Source organism: Silene latifolia, chromosome Y (assembly GCF_048544455.1).
Source record: "Silene latifolia isolate original U9 population chromosome Y, ASM4854445v1, whole genome shotgun sequence".
Lineage (NCBI taxonomy): Eukaryota > Viridiplantae > Streptophyta > Magnoliopsida > Caryophyllales > Caryophyllaceae > Silene > Silene latifolia.
In genome coordinates, this window is record NC_133538.1 from 376765261 (window position 1) to 376777694 (window position 12434).

A 12434-nucleotide genomic window follows, 5' to 3' on the forward strand; every position below is an offset into this window, starting at 1 on the left:
ATTGGGTTCAACAAGTACAAAGTTGATCTCTTGGGAATTCATGTAACATTTGATGTTGGGGACTTGAGTCCAAGCTATGTGGAGAATGAGGATGATGATTTCCAGGACTTGAGGGCAAGTCCTTTTGAAGAGGGAGAGATTGAAGCAAAAATAGCAACAACACCAAGCTCCATTTTCCACGGTTTTGGGCCATCTCTTAAAATGAGGTCCAATGCCAATTCCGTCTAAGAACACATGCCATTTTCCGGCCTAAGACTCTTCTATGATGTGTTTAGAGCCTTTTTGCCTAGGATATTAAGTCTTGAAGAGGATTAAATCTGGTGCTAAAGAGAACAAATAGCCGGGTGGTCCAATGGGCACGGTTTTGGAGAGAAGCACAACCATCGCTTTCAAGCTTTCTTCTTTTGTCTAGGCAAGCTTTAAGGGACCTTTTGCTGCAATTTTGGGTCTTATACTCCTTATGGACGAGCCCCACCAGCTGCCCAAGAAGTCTTTATAAGATAAATAAGTGAAGCATGCCAAAGGAAGCTTGTACAATTACCAACAATCCTCTTTATTTTCATTTGTCTTGTAGCCTTTTGTTTTCTGATTTGTGTAGGGCTTTGAGCCGTTTTTCTTGGAGTATTAGGAGGCTCTTTTGAGCCCTTAGATGCTACTTTAGATGAATGGCTAGGATTGCAACAAGGACTCTATTTAAGGAGCTCTTTTCTCATTGTAAAAATCAGATTTGAGTGAATTAAAATATGAGTTTGAAACTGAAGTTTTCAATCAATTTTCTTCTTGCTTAGTGCAGAAAACCCCTCATTACTTAGTGTTTGAGGCGGGATTAAGCTCTTGCTTCGTGATCTTGAGTTTAATTCCAAGGCTTAAACCTACTTCGTGATCTAGTTTAAGTCATATCTCGATTACTTGTTCTTGTTTTCGTGTCAAAACAGTCCCAAAGTTTCTGTTTTGTTGCCTTAAGTCATTGTGGGAATTGTTATTTGAATGTTTAGTTCATAAGCATTTAAGTTACAATCTTATTTCCATTGCTTTCTTTCAAAGTTATCAAGCTAATTAGGATCTTATATTCGTCCAAAACAGTTTTCGTGCCTTGCTTTGGTTGAATCGTTTATTAGCTTCTAATTCTGTCCTTATATAGTTTGTTAGTCCTTAAAACAGTCCATCTAAGTGTCCAAATCGAGTCCTTTGTTGAGTCTAATTCTGTCCAAGTTAGTTCTTGTTTTCGAGTCTTAATTGTCCCAAAATCAAGTCCTAGTAGTTTTACTCCAAATTGGTATCAGAGCTTTGGTTAACAACAAAAAGCCTTTCTTTTTGAGTTCATTATACCTTAACCGCATCAAAAACACAAAAATCAACCATGAGTGAGGAGAGGCTTACCGGAATTGAAACACAAGTCACTCAACTTTCTGAAAAATGTGACTTGTTGTTGGATTCTTTCAATGCTATCATGGCTAACATTCCAACACCACCAAGAGGAAGAGGAGAACCACCACGGGGCAGAGGTAGAGGCCGTGCTTACATGGGTGGAAGAGGAGGCCGGGGTATCTAAGAAGGGGAGCCATTTTCAGATTCGGAGGACTCCATGGTCGAGGCTTTTCAACAAGAGCACAACAAGGATGTAAAGGTAGAAATCCCTGATTTTTATGGTAGTCTAAACCCCGAGGATTTGTTAGATTGGCTTAGAACCGTTGAAAGAGTTTTTGAGTTTAAAGATTATTCGGATAACAAATCTTTCAAAGTTGCAATCTTGAAATTTAAAGGCTATGCTTCTCTTTGGTATGAAAACTTGAAAAATCAGAGAAGAAGAGATGGTAAAGAGGCTATTAAGTCATGGTCTAAGTTGAAAAAGAAACTTAAGGATAAGTTTGTGCCTAGAGACTACACTCAAGACATGTTTATTAGACTTACTCAGCTTAAACAAGACCAACAACCCATTGAGTCTTACCTTAGAGACTTTGAACAATTAACCTTGCAATGTGAAGTCAATGAACAACCCGAACAAATTGTATACACCAACCGATTACCGCATATACGCTGTTTTTGTGGTGGCAGACAGCAGCAATACAACCACAACCAACAAACTGTATACACCAACCGATTACCGCATATACGCTGCCACACAAACACAACTACAACACAATAACCACGACACAACAACCGACACACTAGACCATCCACAGAAACTGAGTAGGCGAACCTACCTTTACGCAACTGCAACGATTCCATGTCCACACACGCAATATCCAGCAACCAAGCAACACCTATATATACAATACAATCATCTATTACTATCATTCTAATCCTAACTGAAAACACAAGACACAGATGATGATGAAGACATACCTACACGAGGAAAACTTGGCAAAGGACTGCTACCCGACTCAAGCTACGCACTCCTAACGCATAAGGACGTTCAAGGGCTTCCATGGAGGACATATGGTGAAGGGATGAGGAAAGGGCGACATTTAGGTTTAGGAGAAAGAGGCGGAAATGATTTGCGGATTTAAGAAAACATGATTATAAACCCTCGCTGAAAACACGCTACTCGATCGAGTGGCCCACCTACTCGATCGAGTGGCCCCTACTCGATCGAGCATCTAAAGCTACTCGATCCAGTAGCCTCTACTCTATCGAGTACCACCCCTAACTCAAAACACAGGATAACTTTGGTACGCACTTCTAAGGACTATCACTGCTTCCAAGGTCGGTCAACGCTGGTCAACGGGTCCCCGAAAGGGCGGGTATTACAGTCTTCCCCCCCTTAAAAAGAACTTCATCCCCGAAGTTCAACTCACCTAACCAAAGCTCACGATACGGAAACAAAGCGGCATCACAACTCCTCCGACATAGGTCACTATTCTCGAAAACACCATCCCCCCCCCCCCCCCCCGTGTCATCATCATCAACTGTCTAACGCTCCATATAGATCGACCTCTACAAACTACCACTTGAAATACCAACCTCACAACACGAACCGGCACAACCAACGATTACCCGACACCTTACGAGATTACACTTTCACTAGCAACAACCATCAACTATGTTATCCAATGATACGGTTTTATTCCCAACACATGACATCATAACTAAATTTCTATGACCGGCTTTTAAGCATACTATTAAACTTTACTTCAACATACAAGTTACTCAACGAACAAGTGAAAACACTTATAATTTCATACAAGAAATGTAACCAAAGTAATAGAAAACCTTATAAACAAACAATAAAATAATTGCAATATCGACCTTTTTATTTCGCGACATTACTCTTCCCCTCTAAAAAGGAACTTCGTCCCCGAAGTTCACCAGCAAATTACTACACATGTTACTTACTATTACATCTTGACATATATTGTAATACCCTCCCTTTTAGGGACCCTTTGACCAGCGTTGACTGACCTTCGGAGCGGGAATAGTTCTTAGAAATACGTGCCAAAGCTATCTTGGGTTGCGAGTTATGAGTGGTACTCGATAGAGTAGAGGCTACTCGATCGAGTAGAGGGTTACTCGATCGAGTGTGTGTGGTACTTGATCGAGTATCGAGTTTTCAGCGAGGGTTTTTAATCGCGTTTTGTTAAATCCGCAAGTTATTTCCGCCTCATTCCTTCTATCCTCTAGTCGCCCCTTTCCCTTCCCTTCACCAGAAAACCTCCATGGAAGCCCTTTGAAGGTCCTTGTGCCTTAGGAGAGCGTAGCTTGAGTCGGGTAGCGGTCGTTTGCCGGGTTTCTCCTTGTAGGTATGTTGTCATCATCATCCATATCCTTGTCTTTGCAGTTAGGGTTTGCTTGATAGTAATAGGTGATTGTGTTGTGCTTATAGGCTTTACTTGATTGCTGGATATGTCATATGTTGGCATGGATTGGTTGCAGTTGCTTAAAGGTTTAGTGTGTCGGTTGTTGTGGTTGTATTGTGGTTGTTGTGTGTGGTCGTATTCGTACTGACGATTGTGATATTGTATTGTGATTGTGATTATTTGTCTCTGGTTCTCGAGATGCGTTCTCGGCTGAGTGGAGTCACTTGCGGGAGTGGCTTCACGCCCTAGTTTCGCCCTTCGTGGAACCCGCCACGTAAGGGGATGTGCACATTAATGGGACAGGGTTATCGCTCGGTATGATGAGCGGGGATTTGGTGGGTACGGCTGCGGTCCCCCACTAGCAGGGCTGGTCCAGTGGACAGTCGGTGACGGAGATTGATCAGTGTGGGTGTGCTTGTGTGTGACTGGTTGTGTTACATTGTATTGCCGGTTGTTGTTGGTTTTGCTGTGTTTTATCTCAGTACTGATCTTGTGTGGTTGTCTTCTTGTTTATGTTTCTGCCGTGATCCCTTATGGTGAGCAGTCTGTCTTAGAAGGTGTTGATGTCGTTGATAGCTGGAGTCCGGGCAGGGATGAGTCTTCACGAGATTTGATAGTTATAGCAAGTAGTCTTTGAGTTGTATCTTTTATATCATCAGTTGGTTTAAAACACTTGTAATATAACATAATAATTCTTTTATCGACGTTTGATTATTACTGTCCTCGGGCAACCGAGATGGTAATGCCCTTATATGCTAAGGAAGGCCTAGTTAAGGCTCCTCTGGATATGGGGGTGTTACATATATGCAACCCATATTATTCATTATTGACCTTACTCATTAATCATACAACCATTAAACCATAAGAACATGTGCAACCATAATCGGATAACTAGCCACCGTCAAGAATGCATATATATACCATATGTATTTGTATATGGAAGGACACAACTCTGGTGAAATATAATTAGTAGACATTACGGATGTAAAATGAATGCAATAAGAACCAACTACTACTCCACTATTTGTTATGAATACGCATTCAAAATCCAAACACGACTTCCCACATATGAAATTAACGGTTCAGACATGTTACTAATCATCAATAACCATGTTAAACACCAAAACATGTAATTATATAACCATTAAACAATTTTATTTAACGAAAAGTTCATGTAACAGTGCTACTCGATCGAGTATATAGGGTACTCGATCGAGTGCCCGCTACTTGATCGAGTGTCTTGGCTACTCGATCGAGTAGCCCTGAGGTCAGAAAACCCCATTCCTGTCACACCTGCAGCTACTCGCCCGAGTGTGGGGCACTCTGTCGAGTAACCACAGGTCAAAACCTTAGAAATTCCTATGATAATACCACATATATATATATATAAAACGTCACATACGCGCGAGTCGGGATGACAACCCGACCCCCAAAATCCTGTAAACAAGTTCAAACTAAGCAAATCTGGCCTAATGGCCATCCATACAAACCAAAATAAAAGTTCCAACTAAGAACGACTACCATCATCCAACATCATCAACCATAAACAAAAGAAAGAAAAATGAATATCACTCCTGCTGCTGCTGCTGCTCATCCATCATCTCATCTCCACCACCATCTCCTCCCAAGGTGCCTGCTCCCGATGACCCAATACCCGCATCAACCCCTGCCCCAGCTCCAGGACTCACATACCATGGGGTCAAGCCACCAAAAGCAAAGGACTGTGGTGTCCCCCATGCCGTCTGGTCCACCCCGTAAGAGTGGAAAACCCCACTATAGTCCCCAACTCCTCTCCACCACATGGGGTGTGGTCCCTCGGTCCCAATCCCCTGAGCATACGCCATCTCATGCATGTTCCGGAGTGTCAAAGTGGATGATACTCTCTCTGCCAAGTAGCTCGAACGCGTCTCCGGGGTATCGAGGTAGGGGTAACAAGGAAAATGGTGCTGCGGTGGTGCTGCTGGCCGTGGTCTAGTCTCAGCTATCCTCTCCCTCACTCGATGAGGTCCTCTCCCCAACCTGTGTCTCTCCTCCACTGCTGCCACATTCTCCCCCTTCTTCGGCTCGGGCATCACCTGAAGGATCGTGTCATCAATGAGGTATGTCTGCAACTGCCGAGGCACATTATCATCCAACTCCTCCTCATCGGAGTCAATAGCTATCACCACCGGGTCTAACGGCTCTGTCGGTGGGATATGCTCAGGAGCCGGGATCCTCATCCAGCTCATACCCCACACTCTCCAAGCTAGGCTACCGTCGGCTAAAGTTCTCAACCATTTCAGGTCGAGGTAGTAGTCTCTGTCCATAGTAGGCACCGGCGTGGCTAGGGGAATGTGCTCAGAAGAAGCCTCAAAGGAGGCTAGCTTTTTAGCTAATCGGGTGGCAAGAGCACCACAACTCAAGTGCCGAGTGGTAGAAGTAGCCATCAAGGCCAGGCTACCACAGACCATGGCAGAAGCATTGAAGACTACCCTCTCGGTCCGCTCCGTGTTAAGATAAGACATCAAAAGCAACAGTTCATGATTGTTCAGCTTACTCATATCCGGCCTCTCATAAAGAAGGTTCGAAATAGAACGAAGGAAGATCCTCAAAGTAACATGTTGAACATCATTAATCAACATGTTGCTGGAGGTGGGAGCTGACTTTCCGGAAAGACAAGGCATAAGGTGGCAAACACCGCACTCAGATGGAATCTCACTGATGGAATCCTTGGGACGCTTGGCCAACCCAAGGTGAGAAGGAAAAAGGTCCATGGTCAACACGAAACTCGTGTTCATAAGCGGAACTCAACAGTTTGTGCAGCTGCCTCGTAATTAAACGAGCTCATAAACTCCAAAGTCAGAAAAGGTTAGGAATGCTTCCTCAACCGATACAACCCCATAAACCCCAGGGTCTCAAAGATATGATGGACATCCATCTCAATTCCCAAGTCATCAAGAAGTGTGGTATCCACACAACGGGTGGGTCTCATCTTGCGTTTCTGCAATGCCACAAATTTCTGCCTCTGTTTAAAGTCTACAAACACCACCGAAGGGTATTCCGGTACAGGGGGTACCACGGGTCCACTACCTTCCCCAACTTCGGGCTGTGAAGCCCTCCCCCTCTTACTCTGACGGGTCCCTATGTTTAGTCTCGATCTGCTTTGAAAGATACAATTTAAACAAACTTGCATAGGCACTTAAAACATAGAATTTACACAACTAAACATTGAATAATCATCTAGGTACACACTTCCACCAACAAATTCCCAATTTGATACATAAATTCAGTTGATAGTAACTCAGACGATCTCTATAGCTGTGAAAATTTTAACATGAATGAATATGATCTATCCGACTACTACGATTATCCAAAACATGGATCAAACGCTACTACACATATATATATATACTTGCTAACATGTGAAACATTCATATATGTTCATAGAAAGGCAACTTAATACATGCCATCACCAACCTTCAACATTATGAGCAAACCTTTCAATTAAACTAGTCAGACGGTCTCTACAGCTGTAACGATTTTGACACATTCATCAAGAATTAACATCACCACTACTAAATTAAAAGTTTAACTCTTGCATATACATTCATATCCAACACAAAATCTCAATTATAGAAAACGAATTTTAATTTGGGGCACTTTTAAGACGGAGTTTTAATGCAAGTTTTAAGGTGAAAACCACAAAATCTAACTCCCAATATGTTATATGCAACATATAGTACTCAATTTCATCATCCAACATGTAGAAAACAACCAAAATCAATTTTGATTTTGCAAACCCTAGAAAAATTCGTCCCCAATTTTGCAATTTCTACTATATTTTTAGCACATTTAACATCAATAATCATGAAAGGGAAGCATATGAATCACATTACAACAATTACATGCAATTTTTGTCCATATGAATCGAAAATTTCGGACTATTCTATCATTCTAATAGGTTCAAAGTGATGAAAACATGTAAATAGAGAAGAAATTCATACCTTGATTAGATGGAAAGTAAAAGAACGAAATTAAACAAAGAGAACAACCCAAATCAATCACCACAACCACAAGAATATGAGAGCTTTTGAGAGATTTTAGAGCTTAGGGTTCGAATAAAGAAGAAAGAATAAGAAGAATGAGAAGAAATAAGGGTTTTAAGAAACCCGTAAAAGCCTCTGTACTGTAGCCTACTCGATCGAGCGCCTAGGGTACTCGATCGAGTGCCCTCTACTCGATCGAGTAGGTGCTATTTCGTCGAGTATCTGCAGAGAATTCCTACACCCCGACGTCATAGGTCTAGTAAGCACTCGCACTCGGTCAAGTAAGGTTGAGTACTTGGTCAGAAATACAAAATTAATTGAAGGTTCCTCCAAAACAATATCACGTGTCGATTCCAAACTAAATTCAGAAGTCGTCACTGGTTTTCGTATTCACTTCTATATCACCATTACTACTCAAAAATATCATACCGTCTCATCAGATAAGATTCATATTATATTACGCTACAACAAATTCACACAACTCGGTTTACCTGCTACCGAGTCATTCATACACACAATTATACCATTGTATTTTGTCTGAATTCGTCTTACTACATGGCTATCAACTTATACTCACATTAATATAAAACATATAATTAACGATAAATTCCCACATGTCATCCAAGTGTATTACTATCATATTCCAGTTCAACACATACAAGTTATTCTACACAAATTACTCACCACGCAAGCGGAACTTTCGGCCATTAAACATTGTACAAATGCATCACTATTTGCTATTTCTCATACTACAACTCAACACTTCTTTAACTATCATCATTATAGCTACGGTAGGACTTATAAACTCATATAGGATCACCATTACTATCAACCTGAAGCAAACACTAACATTGTAACACCCCCATACTCCGAGTGCCTTACCAGGACCACTCAGGTATGAAGACATCACCATCTCGGTTGCCCGAGGCATGATAATCAAATAGACAAAACAGAAACAACATTTATTATAAGTAGTTTAATGAATAAGTACAATCCTCGAAACCAAACTGAAAGTACAATACATTATTCCAAACTATCATTCTCAACCGAAATGTAAATAAATGCTATACTACAAAATGAAGACTCTATCGTCATGTCGTGGCCATCCCAAACTATCCCAAAGATCATCTCTATACTGTTCAATATCTGCTCACCATCCCCGAATGGATCACCGCAGTTTTACAAAACAACACCGGGTCAAGACTAATCACATAATCAATATAGATAACAACAATAAGACAAACAGACAAATTAACCGTCACACACACACATACACCACCAACTCCCATCATCTCAATCGACCGTCCACTGGACCAGCCTCGCGCAGGGGGACCGCAGCCGTTCCCACCTAAGCCCCGCTCATCGTACGAGCGATAACCCTGTCCATTAATGTGCACATCCCCTTTCGTGGCGGGTTCCACGAAGGGCGAAACTAGGGCGTGAGATCACTCCCGCAAGTGACCCCACTCAGCCGAGAACGCATCTCGAGAGCCATAGGAACCAATCACAACCACAATCACAATCACAATCATCATATCAAATAACTAACTACAGCACATCACCAATATCCCATTATGGGACTAATACTGAGTAGGAAATCCTACCTGGAAAGCACAACACGCAGACGGTATCTACAGCTGTCTCAAAACGCCTCTTCTACAAATTCTCCTCCTAACAAATAACACATAAAGGCTACCAATTACTTACTATTCATAAAACCCCAAATCCTAAATTAGGGTTTGACCAAACCTAGCAAAACATTATATAAATTATATTAAAAGCTTACCCTTGACGCAAGGAATCCAACGACACGAACTACGACACGAATCGACCGTCCGAACTCCGGAATTGTTAAGGATGCGATTAGGAAGATGATCGATCGCTTTCTCTCTTAAACAGGTTTTAGGTTTTGGTAAAAGTGAATTAAAACAACGACGATTAAGTTTAAATACCCTAATCGCATAATTAACAAAACCCGCGAAAAACTCCCCGTAAACCGGACACTCGATCGAGTACCCAAGGTACTCGATCGAGTACCTTACTCGATCGAGTGCCCCTGACTACTCGATCGAGTGCCCAACAGTCGAAACTATTTTATTCTGCAACATACCCTTACTCGACAGAGTAAGGGCTACTCGATAGAGTACCCCCAAGACCATAAATACGGAGTATTACAGTCTTCCCTCCTTAAAAGGAACTTCGTCCCCGAAGTTTAAACCACTACTAAACAAAGGTACTCCCATAAGCTTCCCGACTCGAAGGTCAAAATAAACACAACGTAAAACATGCTACTAACCCAACTTATCCCGACAAACATACCGACACAACATATAAAAGGGGTGTAAAAACTCTTAAAAACTCTCGCGATCATCTCCTACCCCCCTAAAAGAAACAAGGTTACGTCCCCGTAACCATACATACCTGATCAAAAAGGAAAGGGTAACGCTCTTTCATGATATCCTCCGCCTCCCATGTAGCTTCCTCAGTCTCATGGTTAGACCAAAGGATCTTAAGCAAAACTGTCTCACCACTCCTGGTCTTTCTAACTTTTCGGTCTAGGATCTGCTTAGGCACCTCAATGTACGATAAAGACTCATCCAGCTCTAAGCTCTCTGCCTCCAACACATGTGACGGGTCACTCACATACTTCCGCAGCTGCGATACATGAAACACATTATGCACTCTCTCCAAAGCAAAGGTAAAGCCAAACGATAAGCCACTTCCCCAACTCGCTCTAAGATCTCATAAGGCCTTATAAACTTCTGGCTTAGCTTGCCTTTCTTCCCAAATCTCATAACTCCTCGCATAGGAGACACTTTCAGAAGAACCTTGTCCCCAACCCGAAACTCTATGTCCCGACGATGTAGATCCGCATAACTCTTCTCGTCGATCCCGAGCCGCTCTCATCCGTTCCCCGATCATCTTAACTGCTCCACCATCTCATGTACCATCTCTGGTCCTAAAACCACCGCCTCAAAGACTATCGTCCCAACAGATCGGACTCCTACATCTCCTCCCATACAAAGCCTCAAACGGTGCCATGCATGCCAATACCGGTGTGATAGCCGTTGTTGTAAGAAAACTCTATTAAGTCCAACCTCTCGCTCCCGCCTACCACCAAAATCCATCACACAAGCTCGCAACATATCCTCAAGAGTCTTGATTGTTCTCTCAGTCTGCCCATCTGTCGCAGGGTGAAATGCTGTACTCATCTTCAAAGCTGTTCCCAACGATTCCTGCAACTCCTTCCAAAACCTCGATATAAACCTCGCATCTCTGTCAGACACTATGTCCTTAGGGACTCCATGTAACTTAAGCACGTTCTTTCGATAGGCCATAGCCAATTGTGCCTTAGTCCATGTATCTTTCATTGGAACAAAGTGAGCTGACTTGGTCAACCGATCCACTATCACCCAAATCATATTGTTACCTTGTTGACTCTTAGGTAAACCCACAATGAAATCCATGGAAATGGATTCCCACTTCCACTCAGGCACCTCCAAAGACTGAACCTTACCTTGTGGTCTTCTCTGTTCCCCTTTAACTCTCTGGCATGTCAAACAACGGGACACAAACTCAGCTATCTCTTTCTTCATCCCAGGCCACCAAAACGTTTTCTTCAAATCTTTGTAAAGCTTGTCTCCACCCGGATGAACTGAATATGGTGTGCAATGCGCTCATCATGATTGTCTTTTTCAACTCCTCGTCATTAGGAACACACCACCTACCATCAAACCTCAAGCTACCATCTCGTATGAATGGAAAACCGGACACTTGTCCCTTTCTCTACTCCACTCTCCACTCCACTATCTTAGGATCTAAAGCCTTTTACCTCGAATATCATCATAAAACTCCATGTGTCTTTGTCATATCACCCATAGCATCTCCTTTCCGCATCATATGAATCCCAAAGCTCGCTACCTCATCCCTCAGCCTCATCAAAGATAGAGCTGTACACAAGGAATGTACACTCTTTCTACTCAAAGCATCAAAGAACAACATTGGCCTTTCCTTCATGGTAGATGATTTCCATGTCGTAATCACCAATCAGCCCCATCCACCTCCTCTGTCTCATGTTCAACTCCTTCTGCGTGAAGATGTACTTGAGACTCTTGTGATCAGAAAATACCTTAAAGATTGCTCCATAAAGGTAGTGCCTCCAAATCTTGAGAGCAAACACCACTGCACCCAACTCCAGGTCATGAGTAGGGTAGTTCTCCTCATAAGGCTTCAACTGCCTAGAAGCATAGGCAATTACTTTACCATTCTACATCAACACACATCCCAACCCATTCTTCGAGGCATCCGTCTAGACCTCGAAATTCTCGCTCCCTTCAGTAATGCCAAGACTAGAGCTGTGGTCAAACGCTCCTTTAATGTTTGGAACGCCGTCTCACAACTCTCATCCCAACGAAACCTGCTCTCTTTCCTCATCAACGCTGTCATCGGTCTAGCTATCTTGGAGAAATCTTTCACGAACCGTCCGTAGTATCCAAATAAACCCAAGAAACTCCTAACCTCAAGAACATTCTTCTGCTTCCCACTTTGTCACTCGCTTCAATCTTCGCCGATCCACAAATACCCCATCTTTAGAGATTACATGCCCTTAAAA